Raw genomic sequence first — 24,825 nt, 5'->3', positions numbered from 1 at the left:
ATATAATGAATTAATACCCATAGACTGAAAATTCACAAACACGTGGAAAAACGGCAAAATATTGCCTAATTCGATGATATTTTGTTTAAATCAAATAAAGGAAAAGGGGATGATAAACGCCAAATATTGCTAAATTCGATGATTTTTCGTACGAAACAAAATGCAAGAAAACTTGCTTAAAATGCAATATTATGCGAAATTCTGAGATTTGAAGGCCAAATCACATATCGTGATACGACATGAAATAGTATCGAAATATTGGTAAAAATGCATATATTTACGTAATATCAAACTACATGAAAAAAGTGAAAAAAGTCAATATTTAACCATATTTGAGGATTTTAACTTCAAATCATAGAGCGAGGTTTCGTATTTTTTAGATCCAAAAATAGACATATGACAATGTTGTTTCCAATACAAATGATAAAAATCAATGTGTTTTCATTAGAATTAACTAAAATGTTCCTGATTTTCCGTTTATATTACCGAGGGAAGATGTACACGTAAAACCGCTCTAATCCGGCTGAAACGTCGATATATGCAATAAAAACCGAACTTCTCCCCTTTTCAATATCTTACTCAGTATTTTAACGAGAAACAAATAGATGATTGAAAATGAAGTATTTAAGTTATTATCTAATCAATTATGTGTTTGCATCATTTTTATCGTATATATATGAATTAATACCCATAGACTGTAAATTCACAAAAACGTAGAAAACGGCAAAATATTGCCTAATTCGATGATATTTTGTTTAAGTCACATAAAGGAAAAGGGGATGATAAATGTCAAAATATTGCTAAATTCGATGATTTTTCGTACGAAACAAAAGGCAAGAAAACTTGCTTAAAATGCAATATTATGCGAAATTCTGAGATTTGAAGGCAAAATCACATATCGTGATACTACATGAAATAGAATCGAAATATTGGTAAAAATGAATATATTTACGTAATATCAAACTACATGAAAAACGTGAAAAAGTCAATATTTAACCATATTTGAGGATTTTAACTTCAAATCATAGAGCGAGGTTTCGTATTATTTAGATCCAAGAAAAGACATATGACAATGTTGTTTCCAATACAAATGATAAAAATCAATGTATTTTCATTAGTATTAACTAAAATGTTCCTGATTTTCCGTTTATATTACCGATGGAAGATGTACACGAAAATCGCTCTATTCCGGCTGAAACGTCGATATATGCTATAAAAACAGAACTTCTCCCCTTTTCAATATCTTACTCAGTATTTTAACGAGAAACAAATAGTTGATTGAAAATGAAGTATTTAAGGTTATTATCTAATGTATTATGTGTTTGCGTCATTTTTATCGTATATATAATGAATTAATACCCATAGACTGAAAATTCACAAAAACGTGGAAAAACGGCAAAATATTGCCTAATTCGATGATATTTTGTTTAAATCAAATAAAGGAAAAGGGGATGATAAACGTCAAAATATTGCTAAATTCGATGATTTTTCGTACGAAACAAAATGCAAGAAAACTTGCTTAAAATGCAATATTATGCGAAATTCTGAGATTTGAAGGCCAAATCACATATCGTGATACGACATGAAATAGTATCGAAATATTGGAAAAAATGAATATATTTACGTAATATCAAACTACATGAAAAAAGTGAAAAAAGTCAATATTTAACCATATTTGAGGATTTTAACTTCAAATCATAGAGCGAGGTTTCGTATTATTTAGATCCTAGAATAGACATATGACAATGTTGTTTCCAATACAAATGATAAAAATCAATGTGTTTTCATTAGAATTAACTAAAATGTTCCTGATTTTCCGTTTATATTACCGAGGGAAGATGTACACGTTAAACCGCTCTAATCCGGCTGAAACGTCGATATATGCAATAAAAACCGAACTTCTCCCCTTTTCAATATCTTACTCAGTATTTTAACGAGAAACAAATAGATGATTGAAAATGAAGTATTTAAGTTATTATCTAATCAATTATGTGTTTGCATCATTTTTATCGTATATATTTGAATTAATACCCATAGACTGTAAATTCACAAAAACGTATAAAACGGCAAAATATTGCCTAATTCGATGATATTTTGTTTAAATCAAATAAAGGAAAAGGGGATGATTAACGTCAAAATATTGCTAAATTCGATGATTTTTCGTACGAAACAAAATGCAAGAAAACTTGCTTAAAATGCAATATTATGCGAAATTCTGAGATTTGAAGGCAAAATCACATATCGGGATATTACATGAAATAGAGTCGAAATATTGGTAAATGTGAATATATATACGTAGTATCAAACTAATGAAAAACGTGAAAAAAGTCACTATTTATCCATATTTGAGGATTTTAACTTCAAATAATCGAGCGAGGTTTCGTATTATTTAGATCCAAGAAAAGACATATGACAATGTTGTTTCCAATACAAATGATAAAAATCAATGTATTTTCATTAGTATTAACTAAAATGTTCCTGATTTTCCGTTTATATTACCGATGGAAGATGTACACGAAAATCGCTCTATTCCGGCTGAAACGTCGATATATGCTATAAAAACAGAACTTCTCCCCTTTTCAATATCTTACTCAGTATTTTAACGAGAAACAAATAGTTGATTGAAAATGAAGTATTTAAGGTTATTATCTAATGTATTATGTGTTTGCGTCATTTTTATCGTATATATAATGAATTAATACCCATAGACTGAAAATTCACAAAAACGTGGAAAAACGGCAAAATATTGCCTAATTCGATGATATTTTGTTTAAATCAAATAAAGGAAAAGGGGATGATAAACGTCAAAATATTGCTAAATTCGATGATTTTTCGTACGAAACAAAATGCAAGAAAACTTGCTTAAAATGCAATATTATGCGAAATTCTGAGATTTGAAGGCCAAATCACATATCGTGATACGACATGAAATAGTATCGAAATATTGGAAAAAATGAATATATTTACGTAATATCAAACTACATGAAAAAAGTGAAAAAAGTCAATATTTAACCATATTTGAGGATTTTAACTTCAAATCATAGAGCGAGGTTTCGTATTATTTAGATCCTAGAATAGACATATGACAATGTTGTTTCCAATACAAATGATAAAAATCAATGTGTTTTCATTAGAATTAACTAAAATGTTCCTGATTTTCCGTTTATATTACCGAGGGAAGATGTACACGTTAAACCGCTCTAATCCGGCTGAAACGTCGATATATGCAATAAAAACCGAACTTCTCCCCTTTTCAATATCTTACTCAGTATTTTAACGAGAAACAAATAGATGATTGAAAATGAAGTATTTAAGTTATTATCTAATCAATTATGTGTTTGCATCATTTTTATCGTATATATTTGAATTAATACCCATAGACTGTAAATTCACAAAAACGTATAAAACGGCAAAATATTGCCTAATTCGATGATATTTTGTTTAAATCAAATAAAGGAAAAGGGGATGATTAACGTCAAAATATTGCTAAATTCGATGATTTTTCGTACGAAACAAAATGCAAGAAAACTTGCTTAAAATGCAATATTATGCGAAATTCTGAGATTTGAAGGCAAAATCACATATCGGGATATTACATGAAATAGAGTCGAAATATTGGTAAATGTGAATATATATACGTAGTATCAAACTAATGAAAAACGTGAAAAAAGTCACTATTTATCCATATTTGAGGATTTTAACTTCAAATAATCGAGCGAGGTTTCGTATTATTTAGATCCAAGAAAAGACATATGACAATGTTGTTTCCAATACAAATTATAAAAATCAATGTGTTTTCATTAGAATTAACTAAAATGTTCCTGATTTTCCGTTTATATTACCGAGGGAAGATGTACACGTAAAACCGCTCTAATCCGGGTGAAACGTCGAGATTTGCAATAAAAACCGAACTTCTCCCCTTTTCAATATATTACTCAGTATTTTAACGAGAAACAAATAGATGATTGAAAATGAAGTATTTAAGTTATTATCTAATCAATTATGTGTTTGCATCATTTTTATCGTATATATATGAATTAATACCCATAGACTGTAAATTCACAAAAACGTAGAAAACGGCAAAATATTGCCTAATTCGATGATATTTTGTTTAAGTCACATAAAGGAAAAGGGGATGATAAACGTCAAAATATTGCTAAATTCGATGATTATTCGTACGAAACAAAAGGCAAGAAAACTTGCTTAAAATGCAATATTATGCGAATTTCTGAGATTTGAAGGCCAAATCACATATCGTGATACAACATGAAATAGAATCGAAATATTGGTAAAAAATGAATATATTTAAGTAGTATCAAACTACATGAAAAACGTGAAAAAAGTCACTATTTAACCATATTTGAGGATTTTAACTTCAAATCATAGAGCGAGGTTTCGTATTATTTAGATCCAAGAAAAGACATATGACAATGTTGTTTCCAATACAAATTATAAAAATCAATGTGTTTTCATTAGAATTAACTAAAATGTTCCTGATTTTCCGTTTATATTACCGAGGGAAGATGTACACGTAAAACCGCTCTAATCCGGCTGGAACGTCGATATATGCAATAAAAACCGAATTTCTCCCCTTTTCATTATCTTACTCAGTATTTTAACGAGAAACAAATAGATGATTGAAAATGAAGTATTTAAAGTTATTATCTAATCAATTATGTGTTTGCGTCATTTTTATCGTATATATAATGAATTAATACCCATAGACTGAAAATTCACAAAAACGTGGAAAAACGGCAAAATATTGCCTAATTCGATGATATTTTGTTTAAGTCACATAAAGGAAAAGGGGATGATAAACGTCAAAATATTGCTAAATTCGATGATTATTCGTACGAAACAAAAGGCAAGAAAACTTGCTTAAAATGCAATATTATGCGAATTTCTGAGATTTGAAGGCCAAATCAAATATCGTGATACTACATGAAATAGAATCGAAATATTGGTAAAAAATGAATATATTTAAGTAGTATCAAACTACATGAAAAACGTGAAAAAAGTCACTATTTAACCATATTTGAGGATTTTAACTTCAAATCATAGAGCGAGGTTTCGTATTATTTAGATCCAAGAAAAGACATATGACAATGTTGTTTCCAATACAAATTATAAAAATCAATGTGTTTTCATTAGAATTAACTAAAATGTTCCTGATTTTCCGTTTATATTACCGAGGGAAGATGTACACGTTAAACCGCTCTAATCCGGCTGAAACGTCGATATATGCAATAAAAACCGAACTTCTCCCCTTTTCAATATCTTACTCAGTATTTTAACGAGAAACAAATAGATGATTGAAAATTAAGTATTTAAGTTATTATCTAATCAATTATGTGTTTGCATCATTTTTATCGTATATATTTGAATTAATACCCATAGACTGTAAATTCACAAAAACGTAGAAAACGGCAAAATATTGCCTAATTCGATGATATTTTGTTTAAATCAAATAAAGGAAAAGGGGATGATTAACGTCAAAATATTGCTAAATTCGATGATTTTTCGTACGAAACAAAATGCAAGAAAACTTGCTTAAAATGCAATATTATGCGAAATTCTGAGATTTGAAGGCAAAATCACATATCGTGATACTACATGAAATAGAGTCGAAATATTGGTAAATGTGAATATATATACGTAGTATCAAACTAATGAAAAACGTGAAAAAAGTCACTATTTATCCATATTTGAGGATTTTAACTTCAAATAATCGAGCGAGGTTTCGTATTATTTAGATCCAAGAAAAGACATATGACAATGTTGTTTCCAATACAAATTATGAAAATCAATGTGTTTTCATTAGAATTAACTAAAATGTTCCTGATTTTCCGTTTATATTACCGAGGGAAGATGTACACGTAAAACCGCTCTAATCCGGCTGGAACGTCGATATATGCAATAAAAACCGAACTTCTCCCCTTTTCATTATCTTACTCAGTATTTTAACGAGAAACAAATAGATGATTGAAAATGAAGTATTTAAAGTTATTATCTAATCAATTATGTGTTTGCATCATTTTTATCGTATATATATGAATGAATACCCATAGACTGAAAATTCACAAAAACGTGGAAAAACGGCAAAATATTGCCTAATTCGATGATATTTTGTTTAAATCAAATAAAGGAAAAGGGGATGATAAACGCCAAATATTGCTAAATTCGATGATTTTTCGTACGAAACAAAATGCAAGAAAACTTGTTTAAAATGCAATATTATGCGAAATTCTGAGATTTGAAGGCAAAATCACATATCGTGATACTACATGAAATAGAATCGAAATATTGGTAAAAATGAATATATTTACGTAATATCAAACTACATGAAAAACGTGAAAAAGTCAATATTTAACCATATTTGAGGATTTTAACTTCAAATCATAGAGCGAGGTTTCGTATTATTTAGATCCAAGAAAAGACATATGACAATGTTGTTTCCAATACAAATGATAAAAATCAATGTATTTTCATTAGAATTAACTAAAATGTTCCTGATTTTCCGTTTATATTACCGAGGGAAGATGTACACGTAAAACCGCTCTAATCCGGCTGGAACGTCGATATATGCAATAAAAACCGAACTTCTCCCCTTTTCATTATCTTACTCAGTATTTTAACGAGAAACAAATAGATGATTGAAAATGAAGTATTTAAAGTTATTATCTAATCAATTATGTGTTTGCATCATTTTTATCGTATATATATGAATTAATACCCATAGACTGTAAATTCACAAAAACGTAGAAAACGGCAAAATATTGCCTAATTCGATGATATTTTGTTTAAGTCACATAAAGGAAAAGGGGATGATAAATGTCAAAATATTGCTAAATTCGATGATTTTTCGTACGAAACAAAAGGCAAGAAAACTTGCTTAAAATGCAATATTATGCGAAATTCTGAGATTTGAAGGCAAAATCACATATCGTGATACTACATGAAATAGAATCGAAATATTGGTAAAAATGAATATATTTACGTAATATCAAACTACATGAAAAACGTGAAAAAGTCAATATTTAACCATATTTGAGGATTTTAACTTCAAATCATAGAGCGAGGTTTCGTATTATTTAGATCCAAGAAAAGACATATGACAATGTTGTTTCCAATACAAATGATAAAAATCAATGTATTTTCATTAGTATTAACTAAAATGTTCCTGATTTTCCGTTTATATTACCGATGGAAGATGTACACGAAAATCGCTCTATTCCGGCTGAAACGTCGATATATGCTATAAAAACAGAACTTCTCCCCTTTTCAATATCTTACTCAGTATTTTAACGAGAAACAAATAGTTGATTGAAAATGAAGTATTTAAGGTTATTATCTAATGTATTATGTGTTTGCGTCATTTTTATCGTATATATAATGAATTAATACCCATAGACTGAAAATTCACAAAAACGTGGAAAAACGGCAAAATATTGCCTAATTCGATGATATTTTGTTTAAATCAAATAAAGGAAAAGGGGATGATAAACGTCAAAATATTGCTAAATTCGATGATTTTTCGTACGAAACAAAATGCAAGAAAACTTGCTTAAAATGCAATATTATGCGAAATTCTGAGATTTGAAGGCCAAATCACATATCGTGATACGACATGAAATAGTATCGAAATATTGGAAAAAATGAATATATTTACGTAATATCAAACTACATGAAAAAAGTGAAAAAAGTCAATATTTAACCATATTTGAGGATTTTAACTTCAAATCATAGAGCGAGGTTTCGTATTATTTAGATCCTAGAATAGACATATGACAATGTTGTTTCCAATACAAATGATAAAAATCAATGTGTTTTCATTAGAATTAACTAAAATGTTCCTGATTTTCCGTTTATATTACCGAGGGAAGATGTACACGTTAAACCGCTCTAATCCGGCTGAAACGTCGATATATGCAATAAAAACCGAACTTCTCCCCTTTTCAATATCTTACTCAGTATTTTAACGAGAAACAAATAGATGATTGAAAATGAAGTATTTAAGTTATTATCTAATCAATTATGTGTTTGCATCATTTTTATCGTATATATTTGAATTAATACCCATAGACTGTAAATTCACAAAAACGTATAAAACGGCAAAATATTGCCTAATTCGATGATATTTTGTTTAAATCAAATAAAGGAAAAGGGGATGATTAACGTCAAAATATTGCTAAATTCGATGATTTTTCGTACGAAACAAAATGCAAGAAAACTTGCTTAAAATGCAATATTATGCGAAATTCTGAGATTTGAAGGCAAAATCACATATCGGGATATTACATGAAATAGAGTCGAAATATTGGTAAATGTGAATATATATACGTAGTATCAAACTAATGAAAAACGTGAAAAAAGTCACTATTTATCCATATTTGAGGATTTTAACTTCAAATAATCGAGCGAGGTTTCGTATTATTTAGATCCAAGAAAAGACATATGACAATGTTGTTTCCAATACAAATGATAAAAATCAATGTATTTTCATTAGTATTAACTAAAATGTTCCTGATTTTCCGTTTATATTACCGATGGAAGATGTACACGAAAATCGCTCTATTCCGGCTGAAACGTCGATATATGCTATAAAAACAGAACTTCTCCCCTTTTCAATATCTTACTCAGTATTTTAACGAGAAACAAATAGTTGATTGAAAATGAAGTATTTAAGGTTATTATCTAATGTATTATGTGTTTGCGTCATTTTTATCGTATATATAATGAATTAATACCCATAGACTGAAAATTCACAAAAACGTGGAAAAACGGCAAAATATTGCCTAATTCGATGATATTTTGTTTAAATCAAATAAAGGAAAAGGGGATGATAAACGTCAAAATATTGCTAAATTCGATGATTTTTCGTACGAAACAAAATGCAAGAAAACTTGCTTAAAATGCAATATTATGCGAAATTCTGAGATTTGAAGGCCAAATCACATATCGTGATACGACATGAAATAGTATCGAAATATTGGAAAAAATGAATATATTTACGTAATATCAAACTACATGAAAAAAGTGAAAAAAGTCAATATTTAACCATATTTGAGGATTTTAACTTCAAATCATAGAGCGAGGTTTCGTATTATTTAGATCCTAGAATAGACATATGACAATGTTGTTTCCAATACAAATGATAAAAATCAATGTGTTTTCATTAGAATTAACTAAAATGTTCCTGATTTTCCGTTTATATTACCGAGGGAAGATGTACACGTTAAACCGCTCTAATCCGGCTGAAACGTCGATATATGCAATAAAAACCGAACTTCTCCCCTTTTCAATATCTTACTCAGTATTTTAACGAGAAACAAATAGATGATTGAAAATGAAGTATTTAAGTTATTATCTAATCAATTATGTGTTTGCATCATTTTTATCGTATATATTTGAATTAATACCCATAGACTGTAAATTCACAAAAACGTATAAAACGGCAAAATATTGCCTAATTCGATGATATTTTGTTTAAATCAAATAAAGGAAAAGGGGATGATTAACGTCAAAATATTGCTAAATTCGATGATTTTTCGTACGAAACAAAATGCAAGAAAACTTGCTTAAAATGCAATATTATGCGAAATTCTGAGATTTGAAGGCAAAATCACATATCGGGATATTACATGAAATAGAGTCGAAATATTGGTAAATGTGAATATATATACGTAGTATCAAACTAATGAAAAACGTGAAAAAAGTCACTATTTATCCATATTTGAGGATTTTAACTTCAAATAATCGAGCGAGGTTTCGTATTATTTAGATCCAAGAAAAGACATATGACAATGTTGTTTCCAATACAAATTATAAAAATCAATGTGTTTTCATTAGAATTAACTAAAATGTTCCTGATTTTCCGTTTATATTACCGAGGGAAGATGTACACGTAAAACCGCTCTAATCCGGGTGAAACGTCGAGATTTGCAATAAAAACCGAACTTCTCCCCTTTTCAATATATTACTCAGTATTTTAACGAGAAACAAATAGATGATTGAAAATGAAGTATTTAAGTTATTATCTAATCAATTATGTGTTTGCATCATTTTTATCGTATATATATGAATTAATACCCATAGACTGTAAATTCACAAAAACGTAGAAAACGGCAAAATATTGCCTAATTCGATGATATTTTGTTTAAGTCACATAAAGGAAAAGGGGATGATAAACGTCAAAATATTGCTAAATTCGATGATTATTCGTACGAAACAAAAGGCAAGAAAACTTGCTTAAAATGCAATATTATGCGAATTTCTGAGATTTGAAGGCCAAATCACATATCGTGATACTACATGAAATAGAATCGAAATATTGGTAAAAAATGAATATATTTAAGTAGTATCAAACTACATGAAAAACGTGAAAAAAGTCACTATTTAACCATATTTGAGGATTTTAACTTCAAATCATAGAGCGAGGTTTCGTATTATTTAGATCCAAGAAAAGACATATGACAATGTTGTTTCCAATACAAATTATAAAAATCAATGTGTTTTCATTAGAATTAACTAAAATGTTCCTGATTTTCCGTTTATATTACCGAGGGAAGATGTACACGTAAAACCGCTCTAATCCGGCTGGAACGTCGATATATGCAATAAAAACCGAATTTCTCCCCTTTTCATTATCTTACTCAGTATTTTAACGAGAAACAAATAGATGATTGAAAATGAAGTATTTAAAGTTATTATCTAATCAATTATGTGTTTGCGTCATTTTTATCGTATATATAATGAATTAATACCCATAGACTGAAAATTCACAAAAACGTGGAAAAACGGCAAAATATTGCCTAATTCGATGATATTTTGTTTAAGTCACATAAAGGAAAAGGGGATGATAAACGTCAAAATATTGCTAAATTCGATGATTATTCGTACGAAACAAAAGGCAAGAAAACTTGCTTAAAATGCAATATTATGCGAATTTCTGAGATTTGAAGGCCAAATCAAATATCGTGATACTACATGAAATAGAATCGAAATATTGGTAAAAAATGAATATATTTAAGTAGTATCAAACTACATGAAAAACGTGAAAAAAGTCACTATTTAACCATATTTGAGGATTTTAACTTCAAATCATAGAGCGAGGTTTCGTATTATTTAGATCCAAGAAAAGACATATGACAATGTTGTTTCCAATACAAATTATAAAAATCAATGTGTTTTCATTAGAATTAACTAAAATGTTCCTGATTTTCCGTTTATATTACCGAGGGAAGATGTACACGTTAAACCGCTCTAATCCGGCTGAAACGTCGATATATGCAATAAAAACCGAACTTCTCCCCTTTTCAATATCTTACTCAGTATTTTAACGAGAAACAAATAGATGATTGAAAATTAAGTATTTAAGTTATTATCTAATCAATTATGTGTTTGCATCATTTTTATCGTATATATTTGAATTAATACCCATAGACTGTAAATTCACAAAAACGTAGAAAACGGCAAAATATTGCCTAATTCGATGATATTTTGTTTAAATCAAATAAAGGAAAAGGGGATGATTAACGTCAAAATATTGCTAAATTCGATGATTTTTCGTACGAAACAAAATGCAAGAAAACTTGCTTAAAATGCAATATTATGCGAAATTCTGAGATTTGAAGGCAAAATCACATATCGTGATACTACATGAAATAGAGTCGAAATATTGGTAAATGTGAATATATATACGTAGTATCAAACTAATGAAAAACGTGAAAAAAGTCACTATTTATCCATATTTGAGGATTTTAACTTCAAATAATCGAGCGAGGTTTCGTATTATTTAGATCCAAGAAAAGACATATGACAATGTTGTTTCCAATACAAATTATGAAAATCAATGTGTTTTCATTAGAATTAACTAAAATGTTCCTGATTTTCCGTTTATATTACCGAGGGAAGATGTACACGTAAAACCGCTCTAATCCGGCTGGAACGTCGATATATGCAATAAAAACCGAACTTCTCCCCTTTTCATTATCTTACTCAGTATTTTAACGAGAAACAAATAGATGATTGAAAATGAAGTATTTAAAGTTATTATCTAATCAATTATGTGTTTGCATCATTTTTATCGTATATATATGAATGAATACCCATAGACTGAAAATTCACAAAAACGTGGAAAAACGGCAAAATATTGCCTAATTCGATGATATTTTGTTTAAATCAAATAAAGGAAAAGGGGATGATAAACGCCAAATATTGCTAAATTCGATGATTTTTCGTACGAAACAAAATGCAAGAAAACTTGTTTAAAATGCAATATTATGCGAAATTCTGAGATTTGAAGGACAAATCACATATCGTGACACGACATGAAAGAGTATCGAAATATTGGTAAAAATGAATATATTTACGTAATATCAAACTACATGAAAAAAGTGAAAAAAGTCAATATTTAACCATAAGTGAGGATTTTAACTTCAAATCATAGAGCGAGGTTTCGTATTATTTAGATCCAAGAATAGACATATGACAATGTTGTTTCCAATACAAATGATAAAAATCAATGTGTTTTCATTAGAATTACCTAAAATGTTCCTGATTTTCCGTTTATATTACCGAGGGAAGATGTACACGTAAAACCGCTCTAATCCGGCTGAAACGTCGATATATGCAATAAAAACCGAACTTCTCCCCTTTTCATTATCTTACTCAGTATTTTAACGAGAAACAAATAGATGATTGAAAATGAAGTATTTAAGTTATTATCTAATCAATTATGTGTTTGCATCATTTTTATTGTATATATTTGAATTAATACCCATAGACTGTAAATTCACAAAAACGTAGAAAACGGCAAAATATTGCCTAATTCGATGATATTTTGTTTATATCAAATATAGGAAAAGGGGATGATTAACGTCAAAATATTGCTAAATTCGATGATTTTTCGTACGAAACAAAATGCAAGAAAACTTGCTTGAAATGCAATATTATGCGAAATTCTGAGATTTGAAGGCAAAATCACATATCGTGATACTACATGAAATAGAGTCGAAATATTGGTAAAAGTGAATATATATACGTAGTATCAAACTACATGAAAAACGTGAAAAAAGTCACTATTTATCTATATTTGAGGATTTTAACTTCAAATCATAGAGCGAGGTTTCGTATTATTTAGATCCAAGAAAAGACATATGACAATGTTGTTTCCAATACAAATTATAAAAATCAATGTGTTTTCATTAGAATTAACTAAAATGTTCCTGATTTTCCGTTTATATTACCGAGGGAAGATGTACACGTAAAACCGCTCTAATCCGGCTGAAACTTCGATATATGCAATAAAAACCGAACTTCTCCCCTTTTCAATATATTACTCAGTATTTTAACGAGAAACAAATAGATGATTGAAAATGAAGTATTTAAGTTATTATCTAATCAATTATGTGTTTGCATCATTTTTATCGTATATATATGAATTAATACCCATAGACTGTAAATTCACAAAAACGTAGAAAACGGCAAAATATTGCCTAATTCGATGATATTTTGTTTAAGTCACATAAAGGAAAAGGGGATGATAAACGTCAAAATATTGCTAAATTCGATGATTTTTCGTGCGAAACAAAAGGCAAGAAACCTTGCTTAAAATGCAATATTATGCGAATTTCTGAGATTTGAAGGCCAAATCACATATCGTGATACTACATGAAATAGAATCGAAATATTGGTAAAATAGGAATATATTTAAGTAGTATCAAACTACATGAAAAACGTGAAAAATGTCACTATTTAACCATATTTGAGGATTTTAACTTCAAATCATAGAGCGAGGTTTCGTATTATTTAGATCCAAGAAAAGACATATGACAATGTTGTTTCCAATACAAATTATAAAAATCAATGTGTTTTCATTAGAATTAACTAAAATGTTCCTGATTTTCCGTTTATATTACCGAGGGAAGATGTACACGTAAAACCGCTCTAATCCGGCTGGAACGTCGATATATGCAATAAAAACCGAACTTCTCCCCTTTTCAATATCTTACTCAGTATTTTAACGAGAAACAAATAGATGATTGAAAATGAAGTATTTAAGGTTATTATCTAATCAATTATGTGTTTGATTATTTTTATCGTATATATATGAATTAATACCCATAGACTGAAAATTCACAAAAACGTGGAAAACGGCAAAATATTGCCTAATTCGATGATATTTTGTTTAAGTCACATAAAGGAAAAGGGGATGATAAACGTCAAAATATTGCTAAATTCGATGATTTTTCGTACGAAACAAAATGCAAGAAAACTTGCTTAAAATGCAATATTATGCGAAATTCTGAGATTTGAAGGCAAAATCACATATCGTGATACTACATGAAATAGAATCGAAATATTGGTAAAAATGAATATATTTACGTAATATCAAACTACATGAAAAACGTGAAAAAGTCAATATTTAACCATATTTGATGATTTTAACTTCAAATCATAGAGCGAGGTTTCGTATTATTTAGATCCAAGAAAAGACATATGACAATGTTGTTTCCAATACAAATGATAAAAATCAATGTATTTTCATTAGTATTAACTAAAATGTTCCTGATTTTCCGTTTATATTACCGATGGAAGATGTACACGAAAATCGCTCTATTCCGGCTGAAACGTCGATATATGCAATAAAAACAGAACTTCTCCCCTTTTCAATATAATACTCAGTATTTTAACGAGAAATAAATAGTTGATTGAAAATGAAGTATTTAAGGTTATTATCTAATGTATTATGTGTTTGCGTCATTTTTATCGTATATATAATGAATTAATACCCATAGACTGAAAATTCACAAACACGTGGAAAAACGGCAAAATATTGCCTAATTCGATGATATTTTGTTTAAATCAAATAAAGGAAAAGGGGATGATAAACGCCAAATATTGCTAAATTCGATGATTTTTCGTACGAAACAAAATGCAAGAAAACTTGCTTAAAATGCAATATTATGCGAAATTCTGAGATTTGAAGGCCAAATCACATATCGTGATACGACATGAAATAGTATCGAAATATTGGTAAAAATGAATATATTTACGTAATATCAAACTACATGAAAAAAGTGAAAAAAGTCAATATTTAACCATATTCGAGGATTTTAACTTCAAATCATAGAGCGAGGTTTCGTATTATTTAGATCCAAGAATAGACATATGACAATGTTGTTTCCAATACAAATGATAAAAATCAATGTGTTTTCATTAGAATTAACTAAAATGTTCCTGATTTTCCGTTTATATTACCTAGGGAAGATGTACACGTAAAACCGCTCTAATCCGGCTGAAACGTCGATATATGCAATAAAAACCGAACTTCTCCCCTTTTCATTATCTTACTCAGTATTTTAACGAGAAACAAATAGATGATTAAAAATGAAGTATTTAATTAAGTTATTATCTAATCAATTATGTGTTTGCATCATTTTTATCGTATATATTTGAATTAATACCCATAGACTGTAAATTCACAAAAACGTAGAAAACGGCAAAATATTGCCTAATTCGATGATATTTTGTTTAAATCAAATAAAGGAAAAGGGGATGATTAACGTCAAAATATTGCTAAATTCGATGATTTTTCGTACGAAACAAAATGCAAGAAAACTTGCTTAAAATGCAATATTATGCGAAATTCTGAGATTTGAAGGCAAAATCACATATCGGGATATTACATGAAATAGAGTCGAAATATTGGTAAATGTGAATATATATACGTAGTATCAAACTAATGAAAAACGTGAAAAAAGTCACTATTTATCCATATTTGAGGATTTTAACTTCAAATAATCGAGCGAGGTTTCGTATTATTTAGATCCAAGAAAAGACATATGACAATGTTGTTTCCAATACAAATTATAAAAATCAATGTGTTTTCATTAGAATTAACTAAAATGTTCCTGATTTTCCGTTTATATTACCGAGGGAAGATGTACACGTAAAACCGCTCTAATCCGGGTGAAACGTCGAGATTTGCAATAAAAACCGAACTTCTCCCCTTTTCAATATATTACTCAGTATTTTAACGAGAAACAAATAGATGATTGAAAATGAAGTATTTAAGTTATTATCTAATCAATTATGTGTTTGCATCATTTTTATCGTATATATATGAATTAATACCCATAGACTGTAAATTCACAAAAACGTAGAAAACGGCAAAATATTGCCTAATTCGATGATATTTTGTTTAAGTCACATAAAGGAAAAGGGGATGATAAACGTCAAAATATTGCTAAATTCGATGATTATTCGTACGAAACAAAAGGCAAGAAAACTTGCTTAAAATGCAATATTATGCGAATTTCTGAGATTTGAAGGCCAAATCACATATCGTGATACTACATGAAATAGAATCGAAATATTGGTAAAAAATGAATATATTTAAGTAGTATCAAACTACATGAAAAACGTGAAAAAAGTCACTATTTAACCATATTTGAGGATTTTAACTTCAAATCATAGAGCGAGGTTTCGTATTATTTAGATCCAAGAAAAGACATATGACAATGTTGTTTCCAATACAAATTATAAAAATCAATGTGTTTTCATTAGAATTAACTAAAATGTTCCTGATTTTCCGTTTATATTACCGAGGGAAGATGTACACGTAAAACCGCTCTAATCCGGCTGGAACGTCGATATATGCAATAAAAACCGAATTTCTCCCCTTTTCATTATCTTACTCAGTATTTTAACGAGAAACAAATAGATGATTGAAAATGAAGTATTTAAAGTTATTATCTAATCAATTATGTGTTTGCGTCATTTTTATCGTATATATAATGAATTAATACCCATAGACTGAAAATTCACAAAAACGTGGAAAAACGGCAAAATATTGCCTAATTCGATGATATTTTGTTTAAGTCACATAAAGGAAAAGGGGATGATAAACGTCAAAATATTGCTAAATTCGATGATTATTCGTACGAAACAAAAGGCAAGAAAACTTGCTTAAAATGCAATATTATGCGAATTTCTGAGATTTGAAGGCCAAATCAAATATCGTGATACTACATGAAATAGAATCGAAATATTGGTAAAAAATGAATATATTTAAGTAGTATCAAACTACATGAAAAACGTGAAAAAAGTCACTATTTAACCATATTTGAGGATTTTAACTTCAAATCATAGAGCGAGGTTTCGTATTATTTAGATCCAAGAAAAGACATATGACAATGTTGTTTCCAATACAAATTATAAAAATCAATGTGTTTTCATTAGAATTAACTAAAATGTTCCTGATTTTCCGTTTATATTACCGAGGGAAGATGTACACGTTAAACCGCTCTAATCCGGCTGAAACGTCGATATATGCAATAAAAACCGAACTTCTCCCCTTTTCAATATCTTACTCAGTATTTTAACGAGAAACAAATAGATGATTGAAAATTAAGTATTTAAGTTATTATCTAATCAATTATGTGTTTGCATCATTTTTATCGTATATATTTGAATTAATACCCATAGACTGTAAATTCACAAAAACGTAGAAAACGGCAAAATATTGCCTAATTCGATGATATTTTGTTTAAATCAAATAAAGGAAAAGGGGATGATTAACGTCAAAATATTGCTAAATTCGATGATTTTTCGTACGAAACAAAATGCAAGAAAACTTGCTTAAAATGCAATATTATGCGAAATTCTGAGATTTGAAGGCAAAATCACATATCGTGATACTACATGAAATAGAGTCGAAATATTGGTAAATGTGAATATATATACGTAGTATCAAACTAATGAAAAACGTGAAAAAAGTCACTATTTATCCATATTTGAGGATTTTAACTTCAAATAATCGAGCGAGGTTTCGTATTATTTAGATCCAAGAAAAGACATATGACAATGTTGTTTCCAATACAAATTATGAAAATCAATGTGTTTTCATTAGAATTAACTAAAATGTTCCTGATTTTCCGTTTATATTACCGAGGGAAGATGTACACGTAAAACCGCTCTAATCCGGCTGGAACGTCGATATATGCAATAAAAACCGAACTTCTCCCCTTTTCATTATCTTACTCAGTATTTTAACGAGAAACAAATAGATGATTGAAAATGAAGTATTTAAAGTTATTATCTAATCAATTATGTGTTTGCATCATTTTTATCGTATATATATGAATGAATACCCATAGACTGAAAATTCACAAAAACGTGGAAAAACGGCAAAATATTGCCTAATTCGATGATATTTTGTTTAAATCAAATAAAGGAAAAGGGGATGATAAACGCCAAATATTGCTAAATTCGATGATTTTTCGTACGAAACAAAATGCAAGAAAACTTGTTTAAAATGCAATATTATGCGAAATTCTGAGATTTGAAGGACAAATCACATATCGTGACACGACATGAAAGAGTATCGAAATATTGGTAAAAATGAATATATTTACGTAATATCAAACTACATGAAAAAAGTGAAAAAAGTCAATATTTAACCATAAGTGAGGATTTTAACTTCAAATCATAGAGCGAGGTTTCGTATTATTTAGATCCAAGAATAGACATATGACAATGTTGTTTCCAATACAAATGATAAAAATCAATGTGTTTTCATTAGAATTAACTAAAATGTTCCTGATTTTCCGTTTATATTACCGAGGGAAGATGTACACGTAAAACCGCTCTAATCCGGCTGAAACGTCGATATATGCAATAAAAACCGAACTTCTCCCCTTTTCATTATCTTACTCAGTATTTTAACGAGAAACAAATAGATGATTGAAAATGAAGTATTTAAGTTATTATCTAATCAATTATGTGTTTGCATCATTTTTATTGTATATATTTGAATTAATACCCATAGACTGTAAATTCACAAAAACGTAGAAAACGGCAAAATATTGCCTAATTCGATGATATTTTGTTTATATCAAATATAGGAAAAGGGGATGATTAACGTCAAAATATTGCTAAATTCGATGATTTTTCGTACGAAACAAAATGCAAGAAAACTTGCTTGAAATGCAATATTATGCGAAATTCTGAGATTTGAAGGCAAAATCACATATCGTGATACTACATGAAATAGAGTCGAAATATTGGTAAAAGTGAATATATATACGTAGTATCAAACTACATGAAAAACGTGAAAAAAGTCACTATTTATCTATATTTGAGGATTTTAACTTCAAATCATAGAGCGAGGTTTCGTATTATTTAGATCCAAGAAAAGACATATGACAATGTTGTTTCCAATACAAATTATAAAAATCAATGTGTTTTCATTAGAATTAACTAAAATGTTCCTGATTTTCCGTTTATATTACCGAGGGAAGATGTACACGTAAAACCGCTCTAATCCGGCTGAAACTTCGATATATGCAATAAAAACCGAACTTCTCCCCTTTTCAATATATTACTCAGTATTTTAACGAGAAACAAATAGATGATTGAAAATGAAGTATTTAAGTTATTATCTAATCAATTATGTGTTTGCATCATTTTTATCGTATATATATGAATTAATACCCATAGACTGTAAATTCACAAAAACGTAGAAAACGGCAAAATATTGCCTAATTCGATGATATTTTGTTTAAGTCACATAAAGGAAAAGGGGATGATAAACGTCAAAATATTGCTAAATTCGATGATTTTTCGTGCGAAACAAAAGGCAAGAAACCTTGCTTAAAATGCAATATTATGCGAATTTCTGAGATTTGAAGGCCAAATCACATATCGTGATACTACATGAAATAGAATCGAAATATTGGTAAAAAAGGAATATATTTAAGTAGTATCAAACTACATGAAAAACGTGAAAAATGTCACTATTTAACCATATTTGAGGATTTTAACTTCAAATCATAGAGCGAGGTTTCGTATTATTTAGATCCAAGAAAAGACATATGACAATGTTGTTTCCAATACAAATTATAAAAATCAATGTGTTTTCATTAGAATTAACTAAAATGTTCCTGATTTTCCGTTTATATTACCGAGGGAAGATGTACACGTAAAACCGCTCTAATCCGGCTGGAACGTCGATATATGCAATAAAAACCGAACTTCTCCCCTTTTCAATATCTTACTCAGTATTTTAACGAGAAACAAATAGATGATTGAAAATGAAGTATTTAAGGTTATTATCTAATCAATTATGTGTTTGATTATTTTTATCGTATATATATGAATTAATACCCATAGACTGAAAATTCACAAAAACGTGGAAAACGGCAAAATATTGCCTAATTCGATGATATTTTGTTTAAGTCACATAAAGGAAAAGGGGATGATAAACGTCAAAATATTGCTAAATTCGATGATTTTTCGTACGAAACAAAATGCAAGAAAACTTGCTTAAAATGCAATATTATGCGAAATTCTGAGATTTGAAGGCAAAATCACATATCGTGATACTACATGAAATAGAATCGAAATATTGGTAAAAATGAATATATTTACGTAATATCAAACTACATGAAAAACGTGAAAAAGTCAATATTTAACCATATTTGATGATTTTAACTTCAAATCATAGAGCGAGGTTTCGTATTATTTAGATCCAAGAAAAGACATATGACAATGTTGTTTCCAATACAAATGATAAAAATCAATGTATTTTCATTAGTATTAACTAAAATGTTCCTGATTTTCCGTTTATATTACCGATGGAAGATGTACACGAAAATCGCTCTATTCCGGCTGAAACGTCGATATATGCAATAAAAACAGAACTTCTCCCCTTTTCAATATAATACTCAGTATTTTAACGAGAAATAAATAGTTGATTGAAAATGAAGTATTTAAGGTTATTATCTAATGTATTATGTGTTTGCGTCATTTTTATCGTATATATAATGAATTAATACCCATAGACTGAAAATTCACAAACACGTGGAAAAACGGCAAAATATTGCCTAATTCGATGATATTTTGTTTAAATCAAATAAAGGAAAAGGGGATGATAAACGCCAAATATTGCTAAATTCGATGATTTTTCGTACGAAACAAAATGCAAGAAAACTTGCTTAAAATGCAATATTATGCGAAATTCTGAGATTTGAAGGCCAAATCACATATCGTGATACGACATGAAATAGTATCGAAATATTGGTAAAAATGAATATATTTACGTAATATCAAACTACATGAAAAAAGTGAAAAAAGTCAATATTTAACCATATTCGAGGATTTTAACTTCAAATCATAGAGCGAGGTTTCGTATTATTTAGATCCAAGAATAGACATATGACAATGTTGTTTCCAATACAAATGATAAAAATCAATGTGTTTTCATTAGAATTAACTAAAATGTTCCTGATTTTCCGTTTATATTACCTAGGGAAGATGTACACGTAAAACCGCTCTAATCCGGCTGAAACGTCGATATATGCAATAAAAACCGAACTTCTCCCCTTTTCATTATCTTACTCAGTATTTTAACGAGAAACAAATAGATGATTAAAAATGAAGTATTTAATTAAGTTATTATCTAATCAATTATGTGTTTGCATCATTTTTATCGTATATATTTGAATTAATACCCATAGACTGTAAATTCACAAAAACGTAGAAAACGGCAAAATATTGCCTAATTCGATGATATTTTGTTTAAATCAAATAAAGGAAAAGGGGATGATTAACGTCAAAATATTGCTAAATTCGATGATTTTTCGTACGAAACAAAATGCAAGAAAACTTGCTTAAAATGCAATATTATGCGAAATTCTGAGATTTGAAGGCAAAATCACATATCGTGATACTACATGAAATAGAGTCGAAATATTGGTAAAAGTGAATATATATACGTAGTATCAAACTACATGAAAAACTTGAAAAAAAGTCACTATTTAACCATATTTGAGGATTTTAACTTCAAATCATAGAGCGAGGTTTCGTATTATTTAGATCCAAGAAAAGACATATGACAATGTTGTTTCCAATAAAAAATGATAAAAATCAATGTATTTTCATTAGTATTAACTAAAATGTTCCTGATTTTCCGTTTATATTAACGATGGAAGATGTACACGAAAATCGCTCTATTCCGGCTGAAACGTAGATATATGCAATAAAAACAGAACTTCTCCCCTTTTCAATATCTTACTCAGTATTTTAACGAGAAACAAATAGTTGATTGAAAATGAAGTATTTAAGGTTATTATCTAATGTATTATGTGTTTGCGTCATTTTTATCGTATATATAATGAATTAATACCCATAGACTGAAAATTCACAAACACGTTGAAAAACAGCAAAATATTGCCTAATTCGATGATATTTTGTTTAAATCAAATAAAGGAAAAGGGGATGATAAACGCCAAATATTGCTAAATTCGATGATTTTTCGTACGAAACAAAATGCAAGAAAACTTGCTTAAAATGCAATATTATGCGAAATTCTGAGATTTGAAGGCAAAATCACATATCGTGATACTACATGAAATAGAGTCGAAATATTGGTAAAAGTGAATATATATACGTAGTATCAAACTACATGAAAAACTTGAAAAAAAAGTCACTATTTAACCATATTTGAGGATTTTAACTTCAAATCATAGAGCGAGGTTTCGTATTATTTAGATCCAAGAAAAGACATATGACAATGTTGTTTCCAATAAAAAATGATAAAAATCAATGTATTTTCATTAGTATTAACTAAAATGTTCCTGATTTTCCGTTTATATTAACGATGGAAGATGTACACGAAAATCGCTCTATTCCGGCTGAAACGTAGATATATGCAATAAAAACAGAACTTCTCCCCTTTTCAATATCTTACTCAGTATTTTAACGAGAAACAAATAGTTGATTGAAAATGAAGTATTTAAGGTTATTATCTAATGTATTATGTGTTTGCGTCATTTTTATCGTATATATAATGAATTAATACCCATAGACTGAAAATTCACAAACACGTTGAAAAACAGCAAAATATTGCCTAATTCGATGATATTTTGTTTAAATCAAATAAAGGAAAAGGGGATGATAAACGCCAAATATTGCTAAATTCGATGATTTTTCGTACGAAACAAAATGCAAGAAAACTTGCTTAAAATGCAATATTATGCGAAATTCTGAGATTTGAAGGCCAAATCACATATCGTGATACGACATGAAATAGTATCGAAATATTGGTAAAAATGAATATATTTACGTAATATCAAACTACATGAAAAAAGTGAAAAAAGTCAATATTTAACCATATTCGAGGATTTTAACTTCAAATCATAGAGCGAGGTTTCGTATTATTTAGATCCAAGAATAGACATATGACAATGTTGTTTCCAATACAAATGATAAAAATCAATGTGTTTTCATTAGAATTAACTAAAATGTTCCTGATTTTCCGTTTATATTACCTAGGGAAGATGTACACGTAAAACCGCTCTAATCCGGCTGAAACGTCGATATATGCAATAAAAACCGAACTTCTCCCCTTTTCATTATCTTACTCAGTATTTTAACGAGAAACAAATAGATGATTGAAAATGAAGTATTTAATTAAGTTATTATCTAATCAATTATGTGTTTGCATCATTTTTATCGTATATATTTGAATTAATACCCATAGACTGTAAATTCACAAAAACGTAAAAAACGGCAAAATATTGCCTAATTCGATGATATATTGTTTAAATCAAATAAAGGAAAAGGGGATGATTAACGTCAAAATATTGCTAAATTCGATGATTTTTCGTACGAAACAAAATGCAAGAAAACTTGCTTAAAATGCAATATTATGCGAAATTCTGAGATTTGAAGGCAAAATCACATATCGTGATACTACATGAAATAGAGTCGAAATATTGGTAAAAGTGAATATATATACGTAGTATCAAACTACATGAAAAACTTGAAAAAAAGTCACTATTTAACCATATTTGAGGATTTTAACTTCAAATCATAGAGCGAGGTTTCGTATTATTTAGATCCAAGAAAAGACACATGACAATGTTGTTTCCAATACAAATGATAAAAATCAATGTATTTTCATTAGTATTAACTAAAATGTTCCTGATTTTCCGTTTATATTAACGATGGAAGATGTACACGAAAATCGCTCTATTCCGGCTGAAACGTAGATATATGCAATAAAAACAGAACTTCTCCCCTTTTCAATATCTTACTCAGTATTTTAACGAGAAACAAATAGTTGATTGAAAATGAAGTATTTAAGGTTATTATCTAATGTATTATGTGTTTGCGTCATTTTTATCGTATATATAATGAATTAATACCCATAGACTGAAAATTCACAAACACGTTGAAAAACGGCAAAATATTGCCTAATTCGATGATATTTTGTTTAAATCAAATAAAGGAAAAGGGGATGATAAACGCCAAATATTGCTAAATTCGATGATTTTTCGTACGAAACAAAATGCAAGAAAACTTGCTTAAAATGCAATATTATGCGAAATTCTGAGATTTGAAGGCCAAATCACATATCGTGATACTACATGAAATAGTATCGAAATATTGGTAAAAATGAATATATTTACGTAATATCAAACTACATGAAAAAAGTGAAAAAAGTCAATATTTAACCATATTCGAGGATTTTAACTTCAAATCATAGAGCGAGGTTTCGTATTATTTAGATCCAAGAATAGACATATGACAATGTTGTTTCCAATACAAATGATAAAAATCAATGTGTTTTCATTAGAATTAACTAAAATGTTCCTGATTTTCCGTTTATATTACCTAGGGAAGATGTACACGTAAAACCGCTCTAATCCGGCTGAAACGTCGATATATGCAATAAAAACCGAACTTCTCCCCTTTTCATTATCTTACTCAGTATTTTAACGAGAAACAAATAGATGATTGAAAATGAAGTATTTAATT

This window comes from Procambarus clarkii, unplaced genomic scaffold (assembly GCF_040958095.1).
Source record: "Procambarus clarkii isolate CNS0578487 unplaced genomic scaffold, FALCON_Pclarkii_2.0 HiC_scaffold_434, whole genome shotgun sequence".
NCBI classification, from domain to species: Eukaryota; Metazoa; Arthropoda; class Malacostraca; order Decapoda; family Cambaridae; genus Procambarus; species Procambarus clarkii.
Note: the sequence above shows the minus strand (reverse complement) of the source record.